This window comes from Rattus rattus, chromosome 6 (genome assembly GCF_011064425.1).
Source record: "Rattus rattus isolate New Zealand chromosome 6, Rrattus_CSIRO_v1, whole genome shotgun sequence".
Lineage (NCBI taxonomy): Eukaryota > Metazoa > Chordata > Mammalia > Rodentia > Muridae > Rattus > Rattus rattus.
In genome coordinates, this window is record NC_046159.1 from 82,897,898 (window position 1) to 82,908,323 (window position 10,426).

The following is a 10,426-nucleotide window of genomic DNA, read 5'->3' on the forward strand; positions in this document are numbered from 1 at the left end:
ACAGTTCTCATATTTTAGAGTCAGTGCCCAGTCTCTGAAAAGCCACTAAGATAGAGAGATGAAGGCAGGGTACCTTTGTCTAGTAGAAGAATGTAAGACCAAATGGGGCTCATGTAATGTTATCACAACAGTAATGACTAAGTTGGCAGAATAGAGAACATGCTAATAGCTGCTTCTGTGGAGGTGAAAGAAATACACAGGAGTGCTTCAGTGACCTGAAGATAAAGACACAAAACGATTAAGCACCTGGAGATAGAAGACTGGCAAGAAATAATTGTAAGGTTATCAGAAGACCCACACTCAGTCCAAGCCTGTCAAGCCAAACAGGTCATCTTGAATATGTTGCCTAATTTAATAAACACACGTCAACACAATGACCTCAGAATCATGGCTTCCTCATTCAGTGTCACTCTTAAGACCAACAATTCTTTATTTTTTTTTTACTGAGCTATGTGACAAAGCTACACTATCACTCAGAGAAGTCGTTATAGTATTTAGAAGGAGTAAAATCTTATAGATGGTTGAATCTTGGAGGGGAATGTCTAAAACAAGTCCTGGGAAGCCTTGGCATGTGTTGGCTGTCCTATGGGAAAAGGGCAGGGACCACAGCTTCCACAATGGCCCATGTGTTGTTCAGGATTGGTTATGTTGGTAGTGCATGCAAGTGAGAGAATCGTTAGTAAGGCGGTCCTAGTAGAAGAAAGTTAGTGGTGGTATGTGCTGTGAAAGGAGATGGGAAATCTCACTTTCTGTGCTTCTTGGCCTCCTGAGGTGAGTGCATATTGCTATGCAAACCCAGGCTTGGAATGAGACCAACAAAGCATGGGAGGAAGCCTTTGAAATCCTTGTCAGTTGATTATCTTAAGTAATTGGTTACAGCAATGAAGTGTGTTAGGGGAAAGCAGGCTGGAAACATGGGCGGAGGACAAGAAGTCTCATGTAGGCTAATATAAGCAAGCAATATACACAGTTCTGATAAGGAGTGATGTAGGCTTAGATTTTTCAAAATCTACTTTAATAATGGCTCTTAAATACTTCAACCTCCCTTCTAGCCATGACCAATGGTAAGGGAGAAAGATGGTTAAAAGGAAAAAGTGGGTGCGGACCTAACTTAGAAGTAGTTCTTTGGGGGCAATTCCAATCTCTGCTCTCAGGATGTGAGCAGTCCAGTCCAATCAGCAAACACTAAACACAAATCAGTAGCAATGGCTTGATCCAGAAGAAACCAAGAACCTCCACCAAATTGGCAGGAGTCTGTGGAAGTGGCAAGGAGCAGCTGGAACACCACAAGAAGTTCTTTGGCGGGTTACCCTCTATGAGGTCATGGCAAGAGAAAACCAGCAAAGAGTAGCGAACTGCTCCAAGTTGAACCAATGCAAGAACCTCGTTCACTGTCTGCTGGGTTCTACTCCTTCCAAACATCACACACCCTCTCAAGTGTCTACCTCAGCAAAACATCCTCTCATAACACTGCTTCCAGAAAAACATCACATGACACAATTGAGTCTCCCCCCCAAAATCAGAAATTTCTACTTCAGAGAGAGATGCTTAAATTTCAGGGTCTGCAGAGGTAGAGGGAGTAGGAAAGTACATTCTGGAACTGGCTGGTTATGGAAGGATAACAGGGCTAAGGGGCAGGGAAGAGGTTGCTTTCTGAGGAATTAGGAATAAACATTTTCCAGGCAGTGTCACTGATGAGTTATGGCAGTGACAGCACTAAGAAGATCCACACAGAGAGCTGGAAACACTGTGTGTAGAGTTGCGAGTAAAAGACAGACACATGCAATATTGGTGTGGAGAAAGTGAATGAAGCAGACCGATGAGAGGACATCAGTAATTATCTAGCTGCAAAGGTGATGATGCTTGAGTTAGGTCTGAGATCATAAGGAGGAAATGGGAGAAGGATGTTGGAGACATCTCAAAGAAATGCAGTAGGCTTTTGGGACCTGGTGATACGAAAGCCCCGAGGCTGGTAGATGGGAGGATTCTGGGCATGGTGGCTATGTAATAAATGCCAGGGTGGAGTGGCCCCAGCACTGGAGATCTGTGCTGAGGTCGACGACACTGACTTGAATGTATTCTGTAACAGAATTCACCCCAAGAGGAGCAACATGCAGCAGGAGCCTTAGGTGACTGAGGAAGAAGTCAGGATGGAGAGGAAATGGAAGGAGTATGGCACTAAGAGAAGCAGGAACACAAACCAGAGGGTTTTCAAGTACCCGCAAAGCACTGGAAGGCAACCAGCATGAGGAAATGGTGTTAAGAAAGTAAAAAACGAACCAGGTATGATGCATATTTTTATGGGTTATGGGAGGGTGTTCCAGCATTGTTATTTACCATATTATCATCACAGATATTTTTCAATAATTTGCTCTGCATGATGTGATATCTTTCTGAAAGTGCCAAGGACAAAACTTCTATTGTTTTTACAGTGTCTTTAGATGTCTCACCTTGGAAGGAAATGACAAGCATATGTTGAAACTAAGAACATTTTTCTAAGCCACACAGGTCACTTTAATCCTGCAGAGCGGAGGCTAACCCTGTGCTTATAAGAGCAGTGGTCTCAGGGAGTGTGTGTGTGTGTGTGTGTGTGTGTGTGTGTGTGTGTGTGTGTGTGTGTGTGTGTGTCACTCCCAGCACTCTGCAGCTGCTCTTTCTGATTCTGTGTCCCTTGGAATACTGATCAGCCCAGTAACATTTGATTATAACCCAAGAAGCTTCAAGTTGGATGCCCTCCAGGGCGAAAAGACAAAGAGCCTTTCTCCCTCTCCTGCGGGAGTCACCTTTCAGGAGTACCTGCCCTTTCTCTCTGCTACTGTGCTCTGTTACAGTCTGAGTAGGGACAACTTCTCCTCCAATGTAACACAGACACCCGCCTCTGCAGCTAACAAGACTTACAATGCTGGGATTTCGGTGATCTTCAAGCTAGCATGGCTTGTTAAGGTTTGAAATGTTTTTGTTTGCTGTTTGTTTTAACATAATGGTTAACACCTTCAGTCTGGTTTCTGTGGTAACTGCACCCCAGTTTGCTCCTACCACCATGCCTTTAAAAGAGGAAGAGTGCCATGCTGGGATGACCCTACTTTGCATTAGAAGAGGTGACTGTCCAATAACCTCTTCACCTCTGTCAGTGCCTCTGAAAGAGGTGAGCCCATGTGTAGTGCTACACAAGGAGGGAGCCAGGCATGCTCTGGTAGAACTGTGCTCTTCTGTGGCAACAGTGAAGCGCATCTGCTCTTCCTCCAGGGGACTTGAGCCTATTCCCAGTACCCACATGAGGGCTCACAACTTTCTGTAACCTCAGGAAATCCAGCACCCTCTTCTGGTCTCTGCTGGCAATAGACATGTTTGTGGCACACAGATATATGTGCAGGAAAACTCCCATAGACATAAAATAAAGAACAAAGTATTATTTATTCTCCTTTGAATTTTAGTAACATATCTTTATGACAAAAATTCTTTTTCATGTAAATTTCTGTTATGTAGCCATTTTTTTTAATTAAAAAACTCACTTTATTGTAACAAACCCACAATTAAAATGACAAAACTAGAATAAGGTAGACAATCTAGTGAACACTTGCCTCTAGTTTAATGAAAATTAAGATGGCCATTATGAAGTAAAGCGTGGCTTAAGGTTTTATACTTTCATTATAATTATACTTTTTGCATTTGATCAACAACAAAAAGGGGAAAAAAGCATGAGAAAATTGGAGCAAGAACAGTTTGCTTTCAACTGTTTTTCATGACGCACGTGTTCTTTACCTGCATTCCATTCTTCCCAATCACCCACACTTATTTACACACCCACACTTGTTTACACATATAAATGTATATTTTATAGGCTAGGATCCAAATAGAGGGGAGAATATGTTTTTTCTTTCTATCTGAATATTATGTATTTTTCTCACTTAATAGTTTACTTTCTCTGCCCATCCATTTTCCTACAAATTTCAGTCTTTACAGTTGAGAAATATTCTGCTTTCTACTGTGTATGACTTCTTCTGCCCCATTCACTACAATAAAACTGTGAGTTTTGTTTTAAATTGTTAGCTATCCTGTGTGTGCAGTTAATCGAAATCAGGTTTTCTGAAGAAACACTGAGCACTCTTAATTTCTAAGTTAGCTTTCCAGCCCTAATTAATTATTAATTAATTTTTATTGAGACAAGGTCTCATTATGTAGACTTGACTTGTCTGGAACACACTGTGTAGACCAACCTGGCTCAGATCTCACAGAGACCTACCCACCTCTACTTTCCCCAGTGCTAGGATTCAACTAATATATTTAAATTTTCTCTTTAAAAGTTGATTTCTCTCGGGTGTGTTGTATGCGATAAAAAAATTACCACACCCTTCATATTCTAAATGCAGATGATGGGAATCAGACAACTGCTTTTGAAGTTGTCCTCAAGTAGTAGACTTAAACTTCTCTACAAATGTCACAAAATTAGATCTCAGGTAAGATTAATACTTATCATGGCAAAGTTATAATTACCTTGAAACTTGATCTCTTCCACTGTAACTTGCACACTGATAGAAGACGGTTTCTTAATAATTATTGTTTTTATTTTTTTTTTGGTTAACTTTTAAAATTAAAATTTAATTTTAAATTAAAAATTTCTCATATATTACATCCTGACCAAGATTCTCTCTCTCCATCCTCCCTTCCAAATCTCTCCCCCAACCTCCCCTCTCCTTCCACCTCCATCCACTTCTCTTCCTTTCCCTTTAGAAAAGGGCAGGCCTCCCAAGGATCTCAACCAAACATAGTATAACAAGTTGCAGTAACACTGGGTGCCTCCCCTCGTATTTTTTTATTGTATTTTTTTATTTGCATTTCAAATGTTACCCCCTTCCCCCCACCCAGCCACCCTGCCCTTCCCACCTCCCCGCCCTGACATTCCCCTACACTGGGGCATCTAGCCTTGGCAGGGCCAAGGGCTTCTCCCTCTGGTGCCCAACAAGGCCATCCTCTGCTACATATGCAGCTGGAGCCATGGGTCTGTCCATGTGTACTCTTTGGATGATGGTTTAGTTCTTGGGAGCTCTGGTTGATTGGTATTGTTCTTATGGGGTTGCAAACCCCTTTAGCTCCTTTAATCCTTTCTCTAACTCCTCCAATGGGGACTCTGTTCTCAATTCAATAGTTGGCAGTGAGCATTTGCCTCTGTATTTGCATGTTGGGTTTAAAAACACAGGGCCTGATGAGCTTTGTACCCTTACAGCAACATCTGCTGTAGACCAGTTCCCGGAGCCAGGAGGTATCAGTTTAGAGAATGGAGGATACAGAAGTCAAGCTCCTCGCCGACCCAGCCCCTTTCTTTTTTCCAACTTTGGTTTTCTATTCACCCCAGTGTCCTTCATAACTGGACTTATTCAAAGTTATCCTGGTCTTTCTCTTTCTTAAAATTACCCTTACCTTTCAATATTCAGCTCGAAATTTAACTTTTTAAAAAAGCAACCCAAGGCAAAAGCTCCATGCTATCTAATATTAAATATCAGATCATCTTCAATCTCTAGGAGGGCTAATACTTACACAGACTTTTGTTCATTTTGTTCAATTATAAATTGTCATAAAAGATAATTCTTTTCTCTGTGTGTGCAGGTGTATGTGCATGTTTATGTGTGCATGTTGAAGCCAAAGAACATAACCTGGCTGTCATTTCTTAGGAACCAAGAACCTTGCTTTTTGAGATGAGGTCTCTCCTTAGTGTGGGGCTTACAATTTGTCTAAGCTGGCTGGCTGTTGAGCCCTAGCATCTGCCTGTTTCTAGTTCTCTGGCTGTGATTCCAGGAACATCCTACTGTGCCCAGCTCCATACAAGAGTGAAGGATCCACACGCAGGTATTCACACTTGCACAGCAAGCACCTTACCAGCTAAGCACCTTCTTCATCCCCAAATTCATATGCTAGTAAATAGCATGCAGGCCTCACTTATTTATTTAAAGAATTTTTTCATGTTTTTTTCTTCAGGCATATCAGAGATTTTTTTTCTGGTATAACGAGTAATTTCACAGCCCCCCCCCCGAACAGTATCATAATTGATGTGTTGAAGTTGAGTCTGATTTCAATTATACCTAGCATTTTCCTAAATATTTTTTCTACAGAAAATTCAAAATGAATGCTTCAACTTTTAGCTGTAAATTCAGTATAGTCTTATTAGTTAAAAGCCTTTTTATTAAATAAATAACCCTCAATCTCTTATACATTAGAGCTATTAGAATAGTCTCAATATATACAATGGCTTTCAAATATTTGGTTATTTTCCATACTTTATACCAGTGCTGTTGACCCTAGAGTTCATTACAATATCTCGACACATAGGTAGGTATATCAGAGCATGTGATTAAATTTGTACTACGAAGATAAAGGAAATCTGGGTATCACCTCGGTACCGTCAGCATCTTCTACTGAAATCATATTATTCAAGCAGGATTCTTCTTACAACTTAGCTGCAGGCTGATTTGAGGGATACCCTCATACAGCTCTGGATACAGAATCCTGAAACATTGAATAGATAGATACTTTACTCTTGGATTTGAGGATCTAAAAAATCAAATTAGAAAAATTCTTAATAATCCAATGTATAAATAACATCCTGGAAAAACATCAAATGAGGCTTAGAACTTAAAATAAATGCAAAACTATGTTCTCTTTGTTAAAAGGCACAGGCAGCAGGAGGTACTGACATTTTCTAGGGAAACTTTCAGACTGTATGTAAGCCACACCCTTCCTGTTATTCGGACACAATCCTTCTCATGTTAATCCCTGCTGAGAATAGTCACAGAGGAGTGACTATGGTGCATCAGACTGGTAACCTGGGGTGAAGGAATGAAGAAACAAATGGGAAGAGTTGGTGGCGAAAGGCTGTGCTGGAGTTGAGATCTGGAATGATCCCCAAAGTCTAATCCACAAACGCTTGGTTTGTGCCTCTATGTAACCAGGCGGCACCTAGGTTCTAGGTCACTGGAGGAATCGCCTCCCAGGGGACTGTGGTAGATCGATCCCTTGCTCCTCCATGCACTACTTCCATTGCATGCTGAGAAGGAATGGCTCAGTGGCCAAGGACTGAACTCCCCAAACTCTGCTCCAAGATAAACCTCTCCTTTCTCTAAAGTGTCGCAGGAATTTTGCTCAGTGTAGGCTAAAGGACAAAAGCTGATGCCAAAAAGAGGCCCGGAAGTGCAATGTCACCCACAAGCAAAACGCCAGGATGTTGTGGATCCTTTCCTTTGCAATCTTCTTTCTCTTTTGCAAACAGATCTCACCAGTGCCCAGGCTGCCTTCTAATTACTAGGATTGCATGACCCTCTTGTCTAAACGTTCCAGTTATATAGAAGTGTAGGCGTGTACCACTGTGCCCAACTTGAAATATTCTTTGACTCTGCAGAGTATGGTCTCATCAGTGTCTAAGCTAGATAACACCTAGAGAAAACACAACCTTTAAAAACCTCTACAAGCATGAGTGACAAAAGTCTCAGATGAACACCAGGCACACTAGATTCCCCAGCTAAATCTGAACTCAAGCTCATGCATAATATAAAATCCCCCAAGGCCTCTGTGCTTGGGATGGGAAGAATTCCAATATTTTTTTCCGAAAGTATTGAAAAAAATCACAACTGTAGAAAAAAATCCAAATACTTGCATCAAGTGTGCTTGTAGGACTGGGAGCTGCTTCCTGTTTCTAAGTCTTTCTTTGTGCTCGCCTTTATGTGCACAGTCACCCAGCCAGCACTGGCTACTCAAACACCACCTAAAGTGAAGGCCAACGAGGGCACGGTTTCTTTCCAATGGCTTCTGACCGATATTTACTACTCCACACCACCCTTTGTGTGTGTGTGTGTGTGTGTGTGTGTGTGTGTGTGTGTGTGTGTGTGTGTGTGTGATTCACCAACTTTTGAACTTGAAGGCAAAAACTATAAAGTGTAAAACATCTGTGAGAAACACTTTGTTTTAAGAACTTGGCCACTGGCTGTTTGAGATAAAGATCAGTTCTGTGTACAGAAAAAATATCAACAATCCCCGGAACTTAAAAAGGAGTACATTCCACGCATGTCTTTGCAGGCATACAGTAAGTCTAATTATAGCACTTGGACTACTTCAGCATCTAAAGTGTTATAGAAACAGAAACAAAAATAATTGTCCCCTGAGAATGTAAACAGAAAACATTCTGTTACAAGCTCACTGCTACTGTTTATGCAGGTGTTACTGAACACTTGATCTGCGCTGTCAGCCAGCTGCGTTGCCAAGAGTTTTATACAAATTCACCTGCTCCGTTTGACAGTAATGAAGGCAGCAGTTACTATCATTTCAAGGACAAGGAAACCTGGGCAGAGAGAGTTGGGATTCTTTGTTCTGCCAAGTATGGGTCAGAACTGCTCCAGTTCCAGCCTCAACTCTGGCCTTCATGATACTCTACATGGTTGGTTACATGCTGAGTGTCAGCATCGGAAGAAGAAATGACATTTCCATTTGTGTGTGTGTGTGTGTGTGTGTGTTTGTGTGTGTGTGTGTGTGCTCCTGCCTATGGCTGTATATGTGCTGGTGTATGTGGGGCCTAGAGGCCAATCTCAGGTGTTGTTCCTCTGGAATATTTATTTATTAATATAAATAGGAATATTTATTTCTTTAATTATTTATCTATTGTTCTTTTGAACCAGGGTCTCTCACTGGTCTGAAACTCATCAGCCAGGTAAAGTTGTGTGTCCAACCATAAAGGCCCAGGGATCCATAGTGCGGAGATTACAAGCACACACCATCACACCCAATTTTTTGTTTTGTTTTGTTTGTTTTGTATAAGTCTGTGCTCTAGGGATCAGATGCAGGTCAGTAGGCTTGAGAAGCAAGTGTTCTCTCCAGCTCAGAAAGGGCATTCTGGGAAATGATATGGACCCCCACAGTGAAGCTTTTCTTTTTCCTCCCTTTTCTCCTGCACAGTCTCCTCCTGCTCTCCCTGCTCTCCCTGCCTTATCTGTCATCTGCGCTTAGACCTTTCCTTTCTTTATCTTTTAACTCCCTCTAGGAATGTAACCTCAAGACAAGGTGGACTCGCTTTATTTTCCTATTAGTAGAATAAAAACTTAAAAAATGCTTTAGTATTAGAAAGAAAAATTAAAATAGTTGCAAACCAAATATGACCAGGATCAAAACCAAAAGAGCTAAGATTGCTCACACTTAATATATTTCACCTTGACATGAATCTGTCAGTGACAGTGAGCCCCTCTCCTGTGGGACAATGGAATTGCCCCAAGCAATGAAAGCATTAGAAGAACAGGAGAAGAAACAGGAATTCTGTGCTCTGGATGTAACACTGGTCTTCCCTCTTTTTTTTTTGTGGAGATAAAGGATGTTTTCCAATGATTGCAAATGTATTCTCAGGAAAGTCAAAATGTATGTTAAGCTGGACTGAAATTCATAACAATATAGCGCTTATATTAGCCGTTTTAGCAATCTCTGTAGTACCTGTTGATGGCTTTAAAGTTCAAGAAAGAGGCAGAGAGCCCGTGGGCAGCACACCGAGAGCGAACTTGAGCCTCGGGACCACAGGTAAGACCAACTTTTCTGATGCAAGAAAGCGGCCTGGTGATCTTGGGACACACGGAGGCAGAAATTCTCTAGGACCGGCACGCCCTGTAAGCCCACTGGGAAGTCCCACACCTGTGGATCCTGGCCTGCAGCAGCTCTCTGCTCCCAGAACCCGGGAGAGAGACCTCACCGCCTGGTCAGGTGGGCACTCCTGAGGCTGCAGAGCAGAAGAGACCACCAACACTGCCTACCCCTGCCCACATCCCTGCCCCAAGAGGAAACTGTATAAGGCCTTGGGCCCCTGGGAGAGGCTCCAGGAGCGCAGGACCGCCTGACACCACCGCCGAACCTGAAGGAAACAGACCGGATAAACAGTTCTCTGCACCCAAATCCCGTGGGAGGAGAGCTAAACCTTCAGATAGGCAGACACGCCTGCGAAACCAGAAGAGACTGCTCTCTGCACACATTGCTGATTCCAGAGGAAAACACCGGAGGCCATCTGGAACCCTGGTGCACGGAGGCTCCCGGAAGAGGCGGCGCAGATCTTCCTGGTTGCTGCCACCGCGGAGAGCCCGTGGGCAGCACCCCGCGAGCGAACTTGAGCCTCGGGACCACAGGTAAGACCAACTTTTCTGCTGCAAGTGACCTGCCTGGTGAACTCAAGACACAGGCCCACAGGAACAGCTGAAGACCTGTAGAGGAACAAAACTACACACACGAAAGCAGAACACTCTGTCCCCATAACTGGCTGAAAGAAAACAGTAAAACAGGTCTACAGCACTCCTGACACACAGGCTTATAGGACAGTCTAGCCACTGTCAGAAATAGCAGAACAAAGTAACACTAGAGATAATCTGATGGCGAGAGGCAAGCGCAGGAACCCAAGCAACAGAAACCAAGA